A 21,808-nucleotide genomic window follows, 5' to 3' on the forward strand; every position below is an offset into this window, starting at 1 on the left:
ACGTGCATTGTCACCTCGTCCTTAGCCAATCTTCGCTTAATCCGTAGCCCCTGTTTCGAGTTGCAAATATTAGCAACAGAACCAGTATCAAATACCCAGGTGCTACTACGAGCATTAGTAAGGTACACATCAATAACATGTATATCACATATACCTTTGTTCACCTTGCCATCCTTCTTATCCGCCAAATACTTGGGGCAGTTCCGCTTCCAGTGACCAGTCTGCTTGCAGTAGAAGCACTCAGTCTCAGGCTTAGGTCCAGACTTGGGTTTCTTCTCCTGAGCAGCAACTTGCTTGCTATTCTTCTTGAAGTTCCCCTTCTTCTTCCCTTTGCCCTTTTTCTTGAAACTGGTGGTCTTATTGACCATCAACACTTGATGCTCCTTCTTGATTTCTACCTCCGCTGCCTTTAGCATTGCGAATAGCTCGGGAATTGTCTTATCCATCCCTTGCATATTATAGTTCATCACGAAGCTCTTGTAGCTTGGTGGCAGTGATTGAAGAACACTGTCAATGACACTATCAACCGGAAGATTAACTCTCAGCTAAGTCAAGTGATTATGGTACCCAGGCATTCTGAGTACATGTTCACTAACAGAACTATTCTCCTCCATCTTGCAGCTGTAGAACTTATAGGAGACTTCATATCTCTCAATCCGGGCATTTGCTTGAAATATTAACTTCAACTCCTAGAAGATCTCATATGCTCCATGACGTTCAAAACGTCGTTGAAGTCTCGGTTCTAAGCCGTAAAGCATGGCACACTGAACTATCGAGTAGTCATCAGCTTTGCTCTGCCATACGTTCTTAACGTTGTCAGTTGCATCAGCATCAGGCCTGGCACTCAGCGGTGCTTCCAGGATGTAATTCTTCTGAGCAGCAATGAGGACAATCCTCAAGTTACGGACCCAGTCCGTGTAATTGCTACCATCATCTTTCAACTTTGCTTTCTCAAGGAACGCATTAAAATTCAATGGAACAACATCACGAGCCATCTATCTACAATCAACATAGACAAGCAAGATACTATCAGGTACTAAGTTCATGATAAATTTAAGTTCAATTAATCATATTATTTAAGAACTCCCACTTAGATAGACATCCCTCTAATCCTCTAAGTGATCACATGATCCATATCAACTGAACCATGTCCGATCATCACGTGAGATGGAGTAGTTTCAATGGTGAACATCACTATGTTGATCATATCTACTATATGATTCACGCTCGACCTTCTGGTCTCCGTGTTCCGAGGCCATATCTTTTATATGCTAGGCTCGTCAAGTTTAACCTGAGTATTCCGCGTGTGCAACTGTTTTGCACCCGTTGTATTTGAACATAGAGCCTATCACACCCGTTCATCACGTGGTGTCTCAGCACGAAGAACTTTGGCAACGGTGCATACTCAGGGAGAACACTTATACTTTGATAATTTAGCGAGGGATCATCTTATAATGCTACCATCAATCAAAGCAAGATAAGATGCATAAAAGATAAACATCACATGCAATCAATATAAGTGATATGATATGTCCATCATCATCTTGTGCTTGTGATCTCCATCTCTGAAGCACCGTCATGATCACCATCGTCACCGGCGCGACACCTTGATCTCCATCGTAGCATCGTTGTCGTCTCGCCAATCTTATGCTTCCACAACTATCGCTATCACTTAGTGATAAAGTAAAGCATTACAAGGCGATTGCATTGCATACAATAAAGCGACAACCATATGGCTCCTGCCAGTTGCCGATAACTCGGTTACAAAACATGATCATCTCATACAATAAAATTTAGCATCATGTCTTGACCATATCACATCACAACATGCCCTGCAAAAACAAGTTAGACGTCCTCTACTTTGTTGTGGCAAATTTTACGTGGCTGCTACGGGCTTAGCAAGAACCGTTCTTACCTACGCATCAAAACCACAATGATAGTTTGTCAAGTTGGTGTTGTTTTAACCTTCTCAAGGACCGGGCATAGCCACACTCGGTTCAACTAAAGTTGGAGAAACTGACACCCGCCAGCCACCTGTGTGCAAAGCACATCGGTAGAACTAGTCTCGCGTAAGCGTACGCGTAATGTCGGTCCGGGCCGCTTCATCCAACAATACCACCGAACCAAAGTATGACATGCTGGTAAGCAGTATGACTTATATCGCCCACAACTCACTTGTGTTCTACTCGTGCATATGACATCTACGCATAAAACCAGGCTCTGATACCACTGTTGGGGAACGTAGTAATTTCAAAATTTTCCTACGCACACGCAAGATCATGGTGATGCATAGCACAACGCGGTTGATGTAGTCGTATGTCTTCATGATCCGATCGATCAAGTACCGAACGTACGGCACCTCCGAGTTCAGCACACGTTCAGCCCGATGATGTCCCTCGAACTCCGATCCAGCCGAGTGTTGAGGGAGAGTTTTGTCAGCACGATGGCGTGGTGATGATGATGATGTTCTACCGACGTAGGGCTTCGCCTAAGCACCGCTACAGTATTATCGAGGTGGACTATGGTGGAGGGGGGCACCACACACGGCTAAAAGATCAAACGATCAATTGTTGTGTCTATGGGGTGCCCCCTGCCCCCGTATATAAAGGAGCAAGGGGGGTGCGGCCGGCCTAGAGAGGGGCGCGCCAGGAGTCCTACTCCTACCGGGAGTAGGACTCCCCCCCTTTCCTTGTTGGACTAGGAGAGAGAGGGGAAAGAGGTGGAGGAGAAGAAGGAAGGGGGGTGCCGCCCCCCTCTCCTTGTCCTATTCGGACTAGGTGGGAGGGGGCGCGGCCCATGCCCTGGCCGCCTCTCCTCTCTTTCCACCAAGGCCCACTAAGGCCCATTAAGTCCCTGGGGGGTTCCGGTAACCTCCCGGTACTCCGGTAAAATCCCGATTTCACCCGGAACACTTCCGATATCCAAACATAGGCTTCCAATATATCAATCTTCATGTCTCGACCATTTCGAGACTCCTCGTCATGTCTGTGATCACATCTGGGACTCCGAACAACCTTCGGTACATCAAAACATATAAACTCATAATATAACTGTCATCGAAACGTTAAGCGTGCGGACCCTACGGGTTCGAGAACTATGTAGACATGACCGAGACACGTCTCTGGTCAATAACCAATAGCGGAACCTGGATGTTCATATTGGCTCCCACATATTCTACGAAGATCTTTATCGGTCAGACCGCATAACAACATGTGTTGTTCCCTTTGTCATCGGTATGTTACTTGCTCGAGATTCGATCGTCGGTATCTCAATACCTAGTTCAATCTCGTTACCGGCAAGTCTCTTTACTCGTTCCGTAATACATCATCCCGCAACTAACTCATTAGTTGCAATGCTTGCAAGGGTTAAGTGATGTGCATTACCGAGAGGGCCCATGACATACCTCTCCGACAATCGGAGTGACAAATCCTAATCTCGAAATATGCCAACCCAACAAGTACCTTTATAATCACCCAGTTATGTTGTGACGTTTGGTAGCACACAAAGTGTTCCTCCGGTAAACGGGAGTTGCATAATCTCATAGTCATAGGAACATGTATAAGTCATGAAGAAAGCAATAGCAACATACTAAACGATCAGGTGCTAAGCTAACGGAATGGGTCAAGTCAATCACATCATTCTCCTAATGGTGTGATCTCGTTAATCAAATGACAACCCATGTCAATGGTTAGGAAACTTAACCATCTTTGATCAATGAGCTAGTCAAGTAGAGGCATACTAGTGACACTCTGTTTGTCTATATATTCACACATGTATTATGTTTCCGGTTAATACAATTCTAGCATGAATAATAAATATTTATCATGATATAAGGAAATAAATAATAACTTTATTATTGCCTCTAGGGCATATTTCCTTCAAAGCGAACGTTAAGCGTGCGTAGAGTTGTATCGGTGGTCGATAGAACTTGAGGGAATATTTGTTCTACCTTTAGCTCCTCGTTGGGTTCGACACTCTTACTTATCGAAAGAGGCTACAATTGATCCCCTATACTTGTGGGTTATCAAGACCTTTTTCTGGCGCCGTTGCCAGGGAACAATAGAGTGGGGTGAATATTCTCGTGTGTGCTTGTTTGCTTTATCACTAAGTAATTTTTATTTGCTGTTCTAAGTTGTTCTCTATCTTTAGTTATGGATATGGAACACGAAATACCAAAAAATTTAGATTTACTTGCTACTCATGGATATGGGGAACCTCCTAAAACCCTCGATGCTCATTATGTGAAAGAGATTATGTACTACTTTGATAATCCTGAGAAAACCCCATTCAATTATGTTATGGAAGACACGTTGGATCAATGTGAATACTTTAGGGATTATCACTTGACTAAAAAAGGGAAACTATTATGGGATCAAATTCATATGTTGCATTGGTATGCTCGGGAACTATGCTTGAGATATGATTATACTTGTTGCTCTAGGATGAAGGCTCCACACCTTCCCTTTTCATGCAAATTTAACGATGATAAAACCTTGGCTTCTTATGCTACTGGTATATATGATTACTATGATGTGGAACAAATAGAAGAATTTGCTGCTGAAAGGATCGATATGGTTGACTAGAGGGGGGGTGAATAGGCAACTAACAATTTTTAACTTTTCTTTACCAAATTAATCTTTGCATCAAAGTAGGTTGTCTAGACATGCAACTATGTGAGCAACCTATATGATGCAACAACAATAAGCACACAAGCAAGCAAGGGAGATAATACAAATAAGCTTGCACAAGTAAAGGTACGAGATAACCAAGAGTGGAGCCGGTGGAGGCGAGGATGTGTTATCGAAGTTCCTTCCTTTTGAGAGGAAGTATGTCTCCGTTGGAGCGGTGTGGAGGCACAATGCTCCCCAAGAAGCCACCAGGGCCACCGTATTCTCCTCACACCCTCACACAATGCGAGATGCCGTGATTCCACTATTGGTGCCCTTGGAGGCGGCGACCGAACCTTTACAAACAAGGTTGGGGCAATCTCCACAACTTAATCGGAGGCTCCCAACAACACCACGAAGCTTCACCACAATGGAATATGGCTCCGCGGTGACCTCAACCGTCTAGGGTGCTCAAACACCCAAGAGTAACAAGATCCGCAAGGGATTAGTGGGGGGGAATCGAATTTCTCTTGGTGGAAGTGTAGATCGAGGCCTTCTCAACCAATCCCTAGAAAATCAATAAGTTTGATTGGCTAGGGAGAGAGATCGGGTGAAAATGGAGCTTGGAGCAACAATGGAGCTTAGGGTTGGAAGAGGTGGTCAACTCGGAGAAGAAGATACCCCTTATATAGTGGAGAGAGAAATTCAACCGTTATCCACTTAACCAGCCCGCGATAAGCGGTACTACCGCCCCTGCCAAGCGGTACTACCGCACACCCTTGCAGTACTACCGCAAGGCAGGGTTGGACCAGCCTGGGAAGGCCATGGACAGATAAATGTCCGTGGCTAGTTCCGCTGATTACAAAACAATACAAAAAGTCCGACACGGTACTACCGCTGAAGGCAGGCGGTACTACCGCACGGGGAGCGGATGTAAAAAATTACATCCGATCCTACTTCCGCTACTCCTGCTGTGCTGGACCAGGGCTCATGGTACTACGGCTCCCAAGGAGCGGTACTACCGCAGGTGCCTGCGGTACTACCGCTCCGAAGAGCAGTACTACCGCAAGCCTCAGAACAACAACAGATAGGAAGACTTCTTTTTGCACAGACAAGAAGAAACGAAAGATGCTCCAAGGTGCTAAAGGAAAGGCGGTGCAAAGAGGAGTAAACGTGTATGTGATGATTCCACCCAAACCTTTCCAAAGTGGACCCCCTCTTAATAGTACGGCGTTCCTACGACTCAAATCCACCGAAAAAGGAACGTAGAAAACCGTCGTCTTCAATAATCTTCGAGGGGCTCCTAACCGTCTCGTGCCTAGTCATGAAATATATCTGAAATACTCGAGACACACGATTAGTCCGCAAATGCATTGTCATCAATCACCAAAACACCTTAGGAATAAATATGCCCTTACAATCTCCCCCTTTTTGGTGGATTGATGACAATACGGGATTTGCACAAGGGAGAAAGAATAGAACATGAGCAAACCATACATCTCTAAAATATAGACGGGCTCCCCCTAGATGTGTGCTAGTTAGATGAGTGCTTTGGACTGCATGGCACACATACTAGGATCAACACTCTCCCTATATTTTATAGACATGGCATACCTTGCAATAACAATGCTAACACTAAGCATGATAGTAGATAAGAGCATGAACTAAGTACCACAATATAACATAAGCTCAGTAAGGTGCGATAGATAGAGTGCATATGTCTTACACCATATGATAGATAAGTCTCACACGCTCAAATAAACTCAAACCAAACCAAAGCAAACACGGTTCAACAAACCAAACACAAGCGAAGCAAACACGACACGACACGGCAAATCCCTACACTCTCTCCCCCTTTGGCATCGAGACGCCAAAAAGGCAGAGAGTACACCTACAACACAAGTGGTGGCTCAAGCGGAGTGGTCACTCGCACGCTTCTCGTCAGACTCGGCCGCGGGAATGTGCTCCTCCTCAGAATCAGTCCACCTGTAGCCTTGTTTTGCCATCCATTCAGCCTCTGGAGTGATGTGCTCCTCAGAGCCACCAAAAACATCCTCTCCAAACACCCTCATGATCTTCTTGTCGCGGCGGCGACTCTCCTTGGAGGCCACGTGAGTCTGATACTGCCCCTTGGCCTGCATGCAGAATAAGGCCTTCATCTTGGCCTTCAGCTTCTTCGCCCATGAGGGCTCAGTGGAGGGAGGTGCATATCCTGCAGAGCTGTCCTCAGCTGCACTCTCCTCCTCAATCTCCTCCTCATCAGCTGCCCTCTTAGCAGCCTCAGCCTCGGCACGAGTAGTAGTGTTAGCCCACTGGGGCTTGATGCGGAGTCTGATGGAGTCATGACAGATCCAGTCAGGGGCCAGAAACTCCTCATTGGGATAGATCTTCTCCCAAGTCTTCGAGATCAGGAGGAACAGATATGGACCATAGATGGGTACCTTGCGGGTGAAAACCGTGAACCGAAGCTCACACCACATGATATGTGAGACATCAAGTGGTTGAGTCTGAGACACTCGGGCCTCCTCACAAATGAGCAACATGTCCACAAGAAAGGCATGCACCTTGTCCTTGTCCCCAATGCGAGGAAAGAGGGAGTGGCGGAAGATCCGGTGCATGATGTCAAGGAACGGGTTGAGCACCCACGTCGACTTGCCACTGGCTAGTTTCTTCTCAACATAGAATGGCATAAGCTTGTCCTTGTTAGCTGACTCAGCGTTGGCATGAGGGCGAACACCAACCGTCATGTGGAGCCCCTCATCAGGCACTCTGAGCAAATCCGTGAACTCCTTCCAAGTAGCAATCAACTGACGTCCATTGGTCATCCAGGTCATCCTCTGATCCTCCCCAGAGTGGAAGTGGACCGAGGCAAAGAACTGGGCCACCAGCTTGGGGTCATAGTCCAGATGAAAAGATATCACATTCTCAATGGCAAACTGCTCCACAAGGTCCAAGGCCTCACCAAAGTAGTGACGATGCTTATCCTCCCTCATGTGATGCATGTCGATCCAGTGCACATCCACATACAGATTATGCTTGGCCTTGATCACATCCAAGTAAATGAGATTCCGCTGCTTGGTCCAAAACAGTTCATTCCCTCTGAAGTTTGCACAAGCATGCGCATAGGGGTTGATCTTCCTGAGAGAGACAAACTCAGCAAGAGGTATCTCATCCATGTCCCTTGTTGGTTCCTTGACCTTGCTAGCAGTGGTCTTGACATTGCGCTTGCGAGCATTGGAGCCCTCTGGAACATCCTCTTGGTTGTGCAAACGCTTGGAACCCGTGTCTCAGCTTGGATTGGAACGGCGAGTAGGGACACCAGAGCCACCACCTGACACACGCACACAAAACACAAACGCACACGAGAAGCGAGACGGGTCAAAACAAAGACCACAGCAAAACACAAGAAACCAGTAGAAAATGCATATGGTAATTGCCATGAAGAAGGTTTGACAGCAGCGGTAGTACAGCCTGGTCGCGCGGTACTAAAACTTAGTGCCGCTCCTAGTCGCGGTAGTACCACGCGGTGGCACGGTAGTACCGGGGCTCGGAGCGGCAGTAGAGCTTTAGTACCGCGGCCCATGCGGTAATACCGCACTTGAGGAGCGGTAGTACCGCACCTGCTAGGCGGTAGTACCGCACGGCATCAGATCCAAACAGATGAATCTAAGAACAACTGTGACAATGAGGCGGTACTACGGTTGATCAAATCTACCACGGAACAACATATCAAGTACACTTTCTATGCATCACTACTCTCCTACATCCTACTCTTGCAAAGATTTGGCCTAAAATCTCAAGAATCAACATGCATCTCCCCAAAACCTAGAAGCGAAAGCACAAACAAAAAAAGAGAGGGATTTGGGGAGAGACCTTGATCCATGGCAAGAGGAAGTGGTGGGGAACGATCCCACCAGTCGGAGTCCGAGGAGAGCAGCCGGGGACGGAGGTCCGGCGAGGCTCTCTGGCACCGTTCTTGAGCAGGAGAGAGAGAGGCAGTGGGGAGAGATATAGACGAATGGGTATGGAGGAGTTGGAACTCCCCCTGCCCGGGTCTTAACCCCATGCACCCTCGGCAGCGTGGTAGTACCGCATCTCATCGTGGTAGTACCGCTCGGGCGGAAGTGCCGCACCAAAGCAGTAGTATCGCTCCCCCAGGCGGCAGTAAAAATTACTGTCGCGCTGGGTGCGGAAGTACCGCGCACTCCACAAGCGGTAGTACCGTGGCAGGCCGCGGTAGTACCGTGAGCTCAAAATGATGCAAGTTTCAAACAAAAAGAAAGGGGCTACACGAGAAAAAACGACAAGCGAACGAGACACCGCACGAACATGCTCAGCACGGAGAAAGAAAGAAAGGCAAGAGACAACAAGGACCAACCATGAGAACCTCTCCAAGGAGAGGGCGGTGGCCGGAGCCACCTATGTTTGAGTCAATTGGTATGGGACCGCGAAGAATTATCCTTGGGCCCATGACCAAAACTCGTCTTTGAAGCACAAGTGCCATCAAAATGGCTAATGTGAAAGAGTTGATCAATTTATGCATTATGGGGGGAGGGAGAGTTCATTGAGAGAACAACACTCCCCCTATGTCCATGCCTACACCTAAACAAGATAACAAGTTGAATATGGTGGGGTGTGCACGGGTTCAAGCAACAATGCTCGAATCAATGATATTTAGCTCATGCCTGAACTCACGAAATCTTGCTTCATCCAAGGGCTTCGTGAAGATGTCTGCAAGGTTATCAAGAGTGTTGACATAGTTGAGCTCGCTCTCTCCTCGCCTAATATGATCCCGGATGAAGTGATACCAGATCTCAATGTGCTTCATCTTGAAGTGTTGCACCGGGTTGAGAGAAATCTTGATTGCACTTTCATTGTCACACCAAAGAGGCACTTTGTCACAAATGACACCGTAATACTTTAAAGTTTGCCTCATCCATAAGAGTTGTGCACAACAACTACCGACCGCCACATACTCCAGTTCAGTGGACGAGAGAGACACACAACTTTGTTTCTTGGAAGACCAACTCACCAAAGAGCAACCGAGAAATTGGCACCCTCCGGAAGTGGACTTCCTATCCACTTTGTCTCCCGCCCAATCCGAGTCCGAATAACCTACAAGCTTGAAGTTTGCTCCTCTTGGGTACCATAGGCCAAAGTTTGAGGTATGAGCCAAATATCGAAAGATTCACTTGACCGCCACGAAGTGACTTTCCTTAGGTGCGGCTTGAAAACATGCACAAATTCCCACACTCAACATGATATCCGGTCTAGATGCACAAAGGTAAAGCAAAGAGCCAATCATGGAGCAATATACCTTTTGATCCATCGCTTTACCATTGGGATCTATGTCAAGTTGGCATTTGATGGGCATAGGAGTGGATGCCGGCTTGACATCACTTAGCTTGAATCTCTTGAGCATGTCTTGAGTGTATTTGGCTTGGTTGATGAAGGTTCCTTCTCTTCTTTGCTTCACTTAGAACCTGACAAAAGAACTTCAACTCTCCCATGGAAGACATCTCGAACTTTGAGGTCATGAGAGCGGCAAATTCCTCATTGAAAGCTTTGTTAGGGGAACCAAAGATAATATCATCAACATATAATTGGCACACAAACAACTCCCCTTTGACCTTCTTAGTAAAAATAGTGGGGTCAATTAGCCCAACTTCAAAACCATGGTCGTGTAACAACTCAGTAAGGTGGTCATACCACGCACGTGGGGCTTGTTTAAGGCCATAGAGCGCCTTATCAAGTTGATACACATGATCGGGAAAGTAGGGATCCTCGAACCCGGGGGGTTGCTTGACATAAACCAACTCATTAATGGGACCATTAAGAAAATCACTCTTCACATCCATTTGTTGTAACTTAAAGTTATGATGAGAAGCATATGCAATCAACATGCGAATGGATTCAAGACGAGCAACGGGGGCAAAGGTTTCACCATAGTCGATACCCTCGACTTGGGAGTAGCCTTGTGCTACCAACCGAGCCTTGTTGCGAATGATAATCCCATGAGCATCTTGCTTGTTCTTGAATATCCACTTGGTTCCTATGACATTTGTGGTTCCCCGTTGGCCTTGGCACCAATCTCCACACCTTGTTGCGCTCGAAGTTGTTGAGTTCTTCATGCATGGCATTGAGCCAATCCAGATCTTCGAGTGCCTCATAGTCCTTTTGGGGTTCAACACAAGAGACAAACGCGTGATGTTCACAATAGTTTGCTAATTGTCTACGAGTGCTTACCCCCTTTCTTAAGCTTCCAGGAACATTTGTCATGAGATGATCCTTGGTGGAGAGCTTGGAAGCAATCTTAGCAGCACGACGCTCCAATTCCTCCTCGGGGGTGAGATGAGGAGTGGTCACTTGATCATCTTGAGTGTCGTCTTGAGCTTGTTCTTGATCTAGAACTTGCTCGGAGGAGAGAACTTGACCTTGGGCATCACTTGATGTTACAAAACCATCTTGAGATTGACCTTGCCCTTGGTCTTGTTCTTGAGGTTAAGGGCCTTCACTTTGTTCTTCGAAAGCGTGTGGGCCTTGGGTTGGTGATGGCTCCACAAGAGTGGAGCATTGTCCTTCTCCTTTGGCCACAAGGGGTTCCTCAATGGGTAGGATAAAACCAACACCCATTATTCTTATGGCTTGGGGAGGAATTTCATCACCTACATCACAAGTGCCACTTTGCTCCACTTGGGAGCCGTTATTCTCATCAAACTCCACGTTACATGTCTCCTCAATAAGTCCCGTGGACTTATTGAGGACACGGTAAGCATGGGAGTTTGTAGCATAACCAACAAATATGCCCTCATGAGCTCTAGCCTCAAATTTAGACAAATGGACACCTTTCTTGAGAATGAAACACTTACACCCGAACACCCGGAAGTACTTGACGTTGGGCTTGTTCTCGGTGAGTATCTCATATGGAGTCTTGTTCAAGCCTTTGAGGAGGTAGAGCTGATTTGATGCATGACACGCGGTGTTGATGGCTTCGGCCCAAAAGTTGTATGGAGACTTGAACTCCGCCATCATGGTCCTTGCCGCATCCATCAACGCCCGGTTCTTCCTCTCCGCTACACCATTTTGTTGAGGGGTGTATGGTGTGGAATATTGATGATTGATCCCCTCATCACTAAGAAACTCATCCAAGGTGTAGTTCTTGAACTCGGTGCCGTTGTCACTTCTTATTGTCAAGATCTTTGCATTGTGTTGACGTTGAGCCTCATTTGCAAAGTCGATAACGATTTGTTGGGTCTCACTCTTCCTCTTGAAGAAATATACCCAAGTGTATCTTGAATAATCATCCACAATCACCAAGCAATACTTCCTACCCCCAAGACTATCAAAAGATGGAGGCACAAATAGATCCATGTGAAGGAGCTCCAAAGGCCTCTTCGAGAAAATGATAGTCGTGGGAGGGTGAGCCTTTTCATGTAGCTTTCCTTCGATACAAGCACGATCTTTGGCAAAACTAACATTTGTTAGTCCAGGGACTTGGTCCCCCTTGAGAAGACTTTGCAAAGATCTCATATTGACATGGGCCAGACGACGATGCCAAAGCCATCCACATCAACTTTAACCAATAGGCATGTCGCGGTCTTAGTGAGTCGCTCCGAAAAGTTGATCACATAGAGAACGTTTTCGACATGCCCAGCAAAGGCTACTTTAAGAGTCTTGCTCCACAAGAGGGCCACGATATCAACATCAAAGAAGGTGGCAAAACCCATGAGTGCTAGTTGACGAAAGGAAAGTAAATTGTATGCAAGGGACTCAACAAGCATGACCTTCTCAATCGTAAGATCATGAGAAATGACAACCTTGCCGAGTCCCAATACCTTAGAGGGCGAGGCGTCACCCCACTTGATGTTGGTGGGCATGGATGGAATCTTTTGCACGTCCACCACAAAGTCCTTGCTTCCGGTCATATGATTAGTAGCTCCACTATCGAGCAACCATGAGCCCCCACCAGAAGCAAACACCTACAAGAGATCAATGCTTGGTTTTAGGTACCCATTTAGTAATGAGTCCTTTGATGTTAGTAACAAGGGCCTTAGGAACCCAAATAGACCATTCAATGCACTCATAAGGAGAACCAACAAATTTGGCATAAACATGCCCATCTCTAGCACAGCACAACACATAAGAAGGGTTAAAGTCGTCGGCTTTGTTAGGAAGGGAAGTGTTGCCCTTCTTTGCATCACTACCCCTCACGGTGTTCTTCTCCTTCTCCTTAGTAGCACCCTCTCCCTCCTTCACAAAGGTTTGCTTGAGAGGAGGAGGTCGTTTTGCCTTGTCATTCTTCTTCTTGTTCTTGGACTTGGCCACGTACCGAATCCCTTCCTTGGCCACAACTCCCTTTTGGTTGGTCAAAAGGTCGTTGAAGTTCTTCTCGCCTTGTATGCAAGACACAAGACCTTTCTCAAGTTGCTCCTTTAACTTAGCGTTCTCCTCAATAAGATGCGCATGCTCACAACATGGGTTAGTAGCATTTGCATTATCAATTAACATCATACGAGGAAAAGTGGCTTTCTCCTTGGTTAGCTTTACTTGAAGTTGATCATGAGACTCTTTGAGGCTAGCATGAGCACCCTTCAAGACCTTGTGAGCCTTTTCAAGTAGGTCAAACTCCTCTTTGAGTCTAGCAAGATCAACCCCAAGCTTGGCCTTCTCGGAGTTTAGCACACGGGAAACAACAAGAGCATGATCAAAATCTTTCTTTAACTTAGCGTGATCAACGTTGTGTGACTCCTCAAGAGCCAAATGAAGACCACGCTCTTCCTCAAGAGCACTGGAAAGATCCAAAATCTCATCGGCATAGTCACGACTATGCCCCTCCATCTTGGAGATAGTATCTTCGTGAGCCTCGATCATGTCATTGACTTCACCAAGTTGTTCCAAGAGAGCAACGAAATGCTTCTTGGATTTACCCTTGAGTTTACCCATAAAGGACTCAAACTCATTTTCCTCCACACTAGATCCCTCATATTCATCAATGCAATCCGTCAAGGAAGGATTATTAATGATGGTAGTTTTGATGTTGGGGGTTACCTTGTTGGTGGCTTTAGCCATGAGGCACTTGGCGGTGATGTTCTCATTGGGTGAGTCGAAGAGAGACACTCGTGGAGTTGTTGCAATGGCAACGGAGGCCATGGCAACGGACTCACCATCATCATCATCATCATCCTCATGGTACTCTTCTTGAACCACCAATGCCTTGTGAGGGGTCTTCTTGGTGAAGTTGCTCTTGTTTGGGAAAGACTTGGCTTTGTCCTTTCGGATGAGCTTGCCACCATTGTCTTCCCTCTTCTCATACGGGCACTCCGCAACAAAATGGCTCACATTGCCACAATTATAGCAAGTCCTCACCCGTTACTTGCTCTTCGTGCCACTTGAGATGCTCTTGTTGAAGTTTGGCCTTGAGTTTTTCTTGCTCCAAAATTTCCTTGAAGCAAGTGCCATGTGTTCATGATAGGCATACTTTGTATCTTCAGGGTTGCTTTCCTCTTCTTCCTCTTCTTCTTCTTCTTCTTCAACACAAACCTTGGCCTTCAATGCAAGGTTGGGCTTCTTTGCCCTTTGAGAGCGAAGCACCACATTGTCGGCGGTCTTGTCCAAGATGCTCAAAGCCACAAACTCATCCAACACTTCACTTGAGGACAAGGTGTGGAAGTCTGGCCTTTGACGAATGACGGAGGACATAGCCTTGTGGTAAGGCATCATTGCCTTGAGGAATTTGCGCTTGATCCAATTGTCATCCGTGTCCTTGCTCCCATGATCTCGGAGTGAAACCGCGAGCTTGGTTACTCTTCGATAAAGCTCACGAGGTTCTTCATCTTCCTTCATAGCAAACTCATCGGCTTCATCTTGCACCACTTCATAGTTGGAGCGTTGAATGCTTGCGCTCCCCCGGTAGAGGGAAACAACTTGGTGCCATGCATCTTTGGCTATGGCGTAGGGCCGGAGGTGAGGAAGATCTTCGGGTGGAATTGTATCTTGGATGATGAATAGAGCATTCTCATTGAATTGATTATCCGCGGCTTCTCTTGGAGTGAAGTTGCTTTGGTCATGTGGATAGAAACCTTCTTAAATGATTCTCCAAAGATTAGTATTCACATGATTTAAATGACGCTTAAACCGATAGACCTAAGAATCAAATTCCTCGTTTTTCACAATCTTAGGGGCAGGACCGGCATGATTCAAATGAGTAGAGGGAGTCGGTCCACCATACACAAGTGGAGGTTCCACATGGGCAAAGGTGTCGGTGCCATTCTTACCACTAGACGAAGGAGCTTTTTCACTAATAGCATCCCCCTTGTCGGAGTTAGCATCCGTCACCTTGTTAATGGGATCACCCACTTTCAAAGGTGCGGTGGATAATTTAAGCCCTTCTATGAATTTATTAAACATGCTTTCAACCTCGGTCGTCATGGAGGTTTTCAATGTTTCCAAGGCCACATTGAATTCCTCACGAGAGGCCGCGGTTTCCCCATCGCCCGTAGACGAGATAGGATTCACACCGGAGTGCTCCTCCACACCGTCTACGGTGTCAACCATACTCTTCGGATGGTAAAGTCCTTAGTAAAGAGATGAGGCTCTGATACCAATTGAAAGGATCGATGTGGTTGACTAGAGGGGGGTGAATAGGCAACTAACAATTTTTAACTTTTCTTTACCAAATTAATCTTTGCATCAAAGTAGGTTGTCTAGACATGCAACTATGTGAGCAACCTATATGATGCAATAACAACAAGCACACAAGCAAGAAAGGGAGATAACACAAATAAGCTTGCACAAGTAAAGGTACGAGATAACCAAGAGTGGAGCCGGTGGAGACGAGGATGTGTTATCGAAGTTCCTTCCTTTTGAGGGGAAGTATGTCTCCGTTGGAGCGGTGTGGAGGCACAATGCTCCCCAAGAAGCCACCAGGGCCACCGTATTCTCCTCACGCCCTCACACAATGTGAGATGTCGTGATTCCACTATTGGTGCCCTTGGAGGCGGCGACCGAACCTTTACAAACAAGGTTGGGGCAATCTCCACAACTTAATCGGAGGCTCCCAACAACACCATGAAGCTTCACCACAATGGAATATGGCTCCGCGGTGACCTCAACCGTCTAGGGTGCTCAAACACCCAAGAGTAACAAGATCTGCAAGGGATTAGTGGGGGGAATCGAATTTCTCTTGGTGGAAGTGTAGATCGAGGCCTTCTCAACCAATCCCTAGAAAATCAACAAGTTTGATTGGCTAGGGAGAGAGATCGGGCGAAAATGGAGCTTGGAGCAACAATGGAGCTTAGGGTTGGAAGCGATGGTCAACTCGGAGAAGAAGATACCCCTTATATAGTGGAGAGAGAAATCCAACCGTTATCCACTTAACCAGCCCGCGATAAGCGGTACTACCGCGCCTGCCAAGCGGTACTACCGCAAGGCCTTACGGTACTACCACACACCCTTGCGGTACTACCGCAAGGCAGGGTTGGACCAGCCTGGGAAGGCCGTGGTGATGTGTCAGCGGCCCAATCTTTCGATGAGAGTGGGGATAATTATCGATTTGGTGGATTTTGACCTTGACGACCCGGCTATACCGTACCCGACGATACGCCTCGACAATCGCTAAACCAATCTCCGATGGTTATTGACCTTGCCGTAGGCACGATCAACCTGAACAACGAGGTTCGAGTTCCTGCAAGCAACCGAAGAACCGGCAAGAACAAAGGTGAATTGCAACTGAAATTGCGGATAATAAACTGAGCACACAAACTAGATGAAAAAGTTGGGGTTCCACTGTGGATCTGACAAGGCGGTAGTCCTACACGTCTCGTAGATGCGAATTGTAGCGATGGCTAGACAATACAATAAAACCCGAGATCTAAACCTAACAGTAGCTAACTATTTATTAGAGTACGGCCGCCTGCGCGTAGACGAATCCTGGTCGGCTACGACTTGAAAGAAATCAGAATCATGAGCCGGCCCACATGTAGTTTATTTCCTTGTTTAGCTGTTGACGGTGTGGGCTGCACGCGGACGTGGCCTTCTCCGGTCCAGGAAGCCTAATACTCCTTCTCCTCCTTTTGCACTTCAGCACGTACGTGGCTAGGTACCTTCTTGCATGTCAATAGTGTTGCTGCTTGTGGAATCAACGTGCAACATTTTTCATCTTCCATCTGCATGCGGCTTTTCCTCCTTATCTCTCCAACACCTTTGTTCCTGAGTAAGTAAATCCAAACATGAGTGTAATATAATATTCTCATTAGTTAAATCATATGTACAAAGGAGCGATAGTACCTGGTCATTTATCTGTCTCGCTCGTGCTCTAGTCATAGGTCCAGATGGAATAACTGATGTCGCGGTGGGTGCAACTGTGGCAGAGATGTCCTCATCATCCCCCCTTCTTGAATCGAAGTCGCCCTCGACGGTACCTCTTCATGCTCTCCCAAATAAGGTTTTAAGTCTGCAACATTAAATGTGGGACTAACCCGAAATTCTGCAGGCAGATCAAGCTTATACGCATTCTCATTAATTTTTTATATCACCTTAAAAGGTCCATCTACACGAGGCATTAATTTTGACTTTCGTAAATCAGGGAAATGGTCTTTTCGCAAATGTAACCATACTAAATCACCTGGTTCAAACACAAGACTTTTCCTTCCCTGACTACCAGCAAGTTTATATTTGGCATTCATGCGTTCAATATTTTTCTTAGTCATCTCATGCATTTTTAATACTAATTCAGCACGTTCTTTAGCATCAAGGTTTACCTTCTCCGAAGATGGAATAGGTAATAAATCAATTGGTGCACGAGGTATAAATCCATAAACAATCTCAAAAGGGCATAATTTTGTGGTGGAATGAACGGAACGATTATAAGCAAACTCTACATGTGGTAGACATTCTTCCCACATTTTTAAGTTCTTCTTCAAAACAGCCCTAAGCATAGTAGACAATGTACGATTAACCACTTCAGTTTGACCATCAGTTTGAGGATGACATGTAGTACTAAATAAAAGCTTAGTCCCCAATTTTGTCCACAACACCCTCCAAAAGTGGCTAAGGAATTTTGTGTCACGATCAGAAACAATTGTATGTGGCACACCATGTAAACGAACTACTTCGCGAAAGAACAAATCAGCAATGTGAGTAGCATCGTCACTTTTATGACAAGGTATAAAATGTGCCATCTTAGAGAATCTATCGACAACAACAAATATACTATCTCTCCCCCGTCGTGTTCTAGGCAGTCCTAATACAAAGTCCATAGATATATCTTCCCAAGGAGTGCTAGGAACAGAAAGAGGCATATATAAACCATGTGGGTTCAATCGTGACTTAGCTTTTTGGCATGTCGTGCAGCGTGCAACATATCTCTCCACATCCCTTCTCATTTTTGGCCAGAAGAAATGACTAGCAAGGATGTCTTCTGTCTTCTTGACGCCAAAATGTCCCATAAGTCCTCCTCCATGCGCCTCCTGTAACAACAAAAGACGAATAGAGCTATCTGGGATGCATAGCTTGTTAGCGCGAAAAACAAATCCGTCATTAATGATGAACTTGTTCCAAGTTCTACCCTCTCTGCAATTGAGCAATATATCTTTAAAATCGACATCATTAGCGTATTGCTCTTTTATAGTTTCAAGTCCAAAAATTTTGAAGTCAAGTTGTGATAACATGGTATAGCGTCTAGACAATGCATCGGCAATAACATTCTCCTTCCCTTTCTTGTGCTTAATAACATAAGGAAAAGATTCAATAAATTCAACCCATTTTGCATGTCTACGGTTCAGTTTGCTTTGACTTCTAATATGCTTGAGTGATTCATGATCAGAATGTATAACAAACTCCTTAGGCCATAAATAATGTTGCCATGTCTCCAAAGTCCGAACTAGTGCATAAAGTTCTTTATCATATGTTGAATAATTCAGACTAGGCCCACTGAGTTTTTCACTAAAGTATGCTACTGGTTTGCCTTCTTGCAATAGAACACCACCTAAACCAATGCCGCTAGCATCACATTCTAATTCAAACATCTTATTGAAATCAGGTAATTGCAGCAAAGGGGTGTGTGTAAGCTTATCTTTAAGAATAGTGAAGGCTTCCTCTTGTGCGTCGCTCCAAACAAATGGCACATTTTTCTTTGTGAGTTCATTGAGCGGTGCTGCGATGGTGCTAAAATCCTTCACGAACCGCCGGTAGAACCCAGCAAGTCCGAGAAAACTTCGTACCTGTGTGACCGAGTTAGGGGTCGGCCAACTCTGGATCGCTTCAACCTTGGCTTTATCAACTTCAATTCCCTGCGCTGTCACAACATAGCCAAGAAAAGCGACTCGATCCGTGCAAAAAGTGCACTTCTCGATATTACCAAATAAACGTGCAGCACGCAGAGCAGAAAAAACAGCACGCAAATGGTCTAAGTGTTCCTCTAGTGACTTGCTATAAATCAAAATATCATCGAAATATACTACCACAAATCGTCCAATAAAAGCTCGCAAAACTTCATTCATTAGTCTCATGAAAGTACTAGGTGCATTAGTCAATCCAAAAGGCATAACTAACCACTCATATAAACCAAATTTAGTTTTGAAAGCAGTTTTCCATTCATCACCTAGTTTCATACGAATTTGATGGTAGCCACTATGCAAGTCCACTTTAGAAAACATAACTGAGCCACTGAGTTCATCAAGCATGTCATCTAATCTAGGAATAGGATGACGATATCGAATTGTAATATTATTGATGGCTCTACAATCAACACACATACGCGAAGTACCGTCTTTTTTAGGAACAAGTAAAATTAGTACAGCACATGGACTAAGGGATTCACGAATGTAACCTTTTTCAAGTAGTTCGTGAACTTGTCACTGAATCTCCTTAGTCTCCTCTGGATTAGTCCGGTACGGCGCACGGTTGGGTAATGAGGCGCCAGGGATCAAGTCAATTTGATGTTCAATTCCTCTCATAGGTGGCAGCCCCGGTGGTACTTCCTTTGGAAAAACATCATGATACTCCTGCAAAAGGTTAGGGACAATAGGAGGCAAAGAAGAAGGCATATCCTCAAATGAAAACAAAACTTCTTTGCAAATAAGAGCATAACATTCATCAGTATGAGCATCTAACTCAAAAATTTCAGCACGTGTAGCTAAGAAAGATACACCTTTCAATTTAATTTCTTTAGATGTGCTAGGATCAGATTTGTGCAGCTTATTAAATTGTTCTAACTCATCAACAACTTTCTGATTTTCAGATTGAGTACGCTCAATATTTGTGTTTCTACTAGCCCTAGCAAGATCATCTTTTAAAATTTGCTCAGGAGACATAGGGTGTAGAATGATTTTCTTTCCTTTATGTGTGAGAGTGTACTGATTAGTTCTACCATCATGTAAACATTGTTTATCATATTGCCATGGCCTTCCTAGTAACATAGAACAAGCGTTCATAGGCACAACATCGCAATCAATAGTGTCATGGTATGAACCTAAAGAAAAAGGAACTCTCACCATGCGTGTTACCTTTACCTTTCCACCATCATTAAACCATTGAATGTAGTATGGTTGTGGATGTTGTCGCGAAGGTAGGGAGAGCTTCTCCACCATGTCAATGCTTGCTAAATTGTTACAACTCCCTCCATCAATGATTATGCGAACGGAACGCTCCTTGACGACTCCTTTGATGTGGAAGAGGTTGTGACGTTGATCCTTCTTTGCTTTGACAATCTGAGCACTAAGTACATGATGTGATATAAGACTCATGTACTTATCGGCGTCGTCAGCGGTCACATGTTCTTCCTCTTGCTCCGGTCTTGTGTCATCGTCTTCATGTGTAGCAAGAAAGGCATATGTGTCTTCATCAAAATCACTAGTAGAGTCGTACTCGCCGTCTTCACGAATGATCAATACACGCTTATTAGGACACTCCTTCATGACATGGCCAAATCCCTTGCAAGTGTGGCATTGGATATCCTTTGTTCTTTTGGAGGAAGCGGACGATGACGATGAACTTTTTGTTGGAATTTGTGTAGTACTTTTCAGTGGTGCCGAAGTGTGTGATGCTGAAGTTGATGAAGAAGGCCCCAGTCGAGAGGTTGCAGGTGCTGTTGTAGAGGTGCGAGTGGACGGGGCAGCAGGAGTGCGCGACGCCCATGTGGAAGTACGACCTGCAGAAAAATTAGGACGCAGTCTGGAACGACCCTGCACTTCATGTTCAGCATGTATAGCAATATGGAATAAACGGGTCATTGAATGATAATCTTTATAAGCAAGTATGTCATAAATTTCTCTATTCAATCCACCCAAGAACCTAGCCATGGCGGCTTCCTCAGTCTCAACTAAACCACAGCGTAACATGCCCATTTGCAATTCTTGATAATAGTCTTCCACAGATTTAGATCCTTGGTTCAAGCGTTGTAGTTTATTTAGCAAGTCACGTTCATAATATCCAGGAACAAAACGGTGACGCATTACTAATTTCAAAGCTTCCCAAGTGGCAGGAATTTTATTAGGATGTTTACGACAATGTGCTCTCCACCAAACAGAAGCAAAATCACTAAACTCACTAGTTGCAGCCCTAACTCTTTTATCATCAGGAAAATCATGGCAAGCAAATTTTTGATCAACTAGTAATTCCCAGTCAAGATAAACATCTGGATCATATTTCCCATCAAAAGGAGGCATGACAAATTTAATTCTACCCAAAGAATCGTCATGGCCACGTACCTGAGGACGCTGGTGTCGTCCCATACCTTGTTGATTATTGCGTAGTCGACGATGATCACGATCATTGTTATCATTAACTGCATCAGGATCCTCAGAATCACCATCATAGTTGTCATCTTGGATGTCGTCGGCTATCGAGTTGGCGTTGCGAGGACGGGGCTGGTCGACGGCATCGGTGTATGAAAGAGGGTGCCCCGGGTCTCCTGGGAGTACCCGACGAGCTCGTTGCAGACCTGTGTTGGTGGCTGGAAGATGCGGAGCGGAAGTGGAGGTGGCACCTAGACGGGCATCCTGGGCATCAAGACGTTTCATAATAGATGCAAGTGTTTGGGTGAACGTCTCATTGCTATCCTCGATCGACTTGAGACGCTTATCAAGTGCGCCCTCGAACGATGTGAACCGCTCGGTGTATGCATGCACATCCTCCTCAAGGCGTGCCACCGTGGCTTTCATGTTGTCTTCGTCACCTGCCATGATTAGGACGGAACAAGAACA

The sequence above is a fragment of the Triticum urartu genome, chromosome 4 (assembly GCF_003073215.2).
Source record: "Triticum urartu cultivar G1812 chromosome 4, Tu2.1, whole genome shotgun sequence".
NCBI lineage: Eukaryota > Viridiplantae > Streptophyta > Magnoliopsida > Poales > Poaceae > Triticum > Triticum urartu.